Source organism: Palaemon carinicauda, chromosome 2, assembly GCF_036898095.1.
Source record: "Palaemon carinicauda isolate YSFRI2023 chromosome 2, ASM3689809v2, whole genome shotgun sequence".
In the NCBI taxonomy this organism is placed as follows: Eukaryota; Metazoa; Arthropoda; class Malacostraca; order Decapoda; family Palaemonidae; genus Palaemon; species Palaemon carinicauda.
This window is the reverse complement of record NC_090726.1, coordinates 28,186,500-28,187,525: the sequence shown is the minus strand read 5'-3', so window position 1 is coordinate 28,187,525 and position 1,026 is coordinate 28,186,500. Positions and strand designations below refer to the sequence as shown.

The 1,026-nt window shown below is 35.3% G+C and overlaps 1 pseudogene; it reads right to left on the bottom strand.

Moving 5' to 3' along the window:
• The window catches only part of LOC137615741 (uncharacterized), a 12,075-nt pseudogene extending 11,802 nt beyond the window's left edge, over positions 1–273 (bottom strand).
• Positions 274–1,026: the final 753 nt, after the last annotated feature.

Genomic DNA, 1,026 nt, shown 5'->3' with positions numbered 1-1,026 from the left:
TTGGAATTATAAAGAAAATATAAATTGAATAATATAGAATCATACCTTGGACTACTACTTGTGGCTTGAGAGGAAACGTGTAGTTATCGGGAACGATTTGACAAACAGAAAGATTCCACAGCCACGAAACTAAAACTAAACTTCGAAGGATCTTCATTGTTTCACCAGAAGAGTAGCAGACTTGCAGCGATTATTCTTCCTTTAAGAGAAGCTCTCTGTTACCCTGGTCGCTTGCTAGACGGCAGAGTAATGAGCACAATTGGTCGAGGAAAAGCACTTTTAACGTATGACTTCACAACTGAGTTTACACAGACTTTTTGCTTCACAGGGATTCCCAAGCTGTGATGCTTCAAGGGCACTTTCAGAGTAGTGCGTGGCAGGGCAAAAAACCCACCATGTCTTGAGAGATCACATTACATTTCTGTTTGTTAACTCCTTTAATTCAAGATTTTATCCTGTATCTTACACATGTTTGGGGAGTGGGCTGTTCTTGATGGAATGCATGATATCATATGTATGTCATTAACCAAACTCATAAGTATGTCCGCCACCAAAACATAAACTATGGCTTTGCTTCTGATTTTTCTTAAGCATGGGAATACGTACAATTTAGATTTATAATTGAATAGGGAATGTTGTCAAATGATACTTATAAAACAGATGCAAGATAAATTATTAATACTATGCGATGTAATTCCGCCACAAAGGCATGATGAATGGTCGCTATTAGTCGAATGAATGTATGTAATTAAATTCTGCAAAATTATAACAGCTATTGTATCAAATCATGATTCATTTTGCCTTACATCAATCCTAAAAAAATATAAACGTAAAATTTACAATTAGAAATTTTACATCATCATTCACTTATCAAACACTTTTATAGTGAATAGTGGCACTTAGCATCATTCTCTCATATAACATTTGGCCTCATTTGTTAGGATGGTTTTCCCCGAGGAATTCTTCTATTATTGTTTTCCTTGATGGACAGTGTTTGTATTCTTTCACTCCTGCGTTAAGAAATAT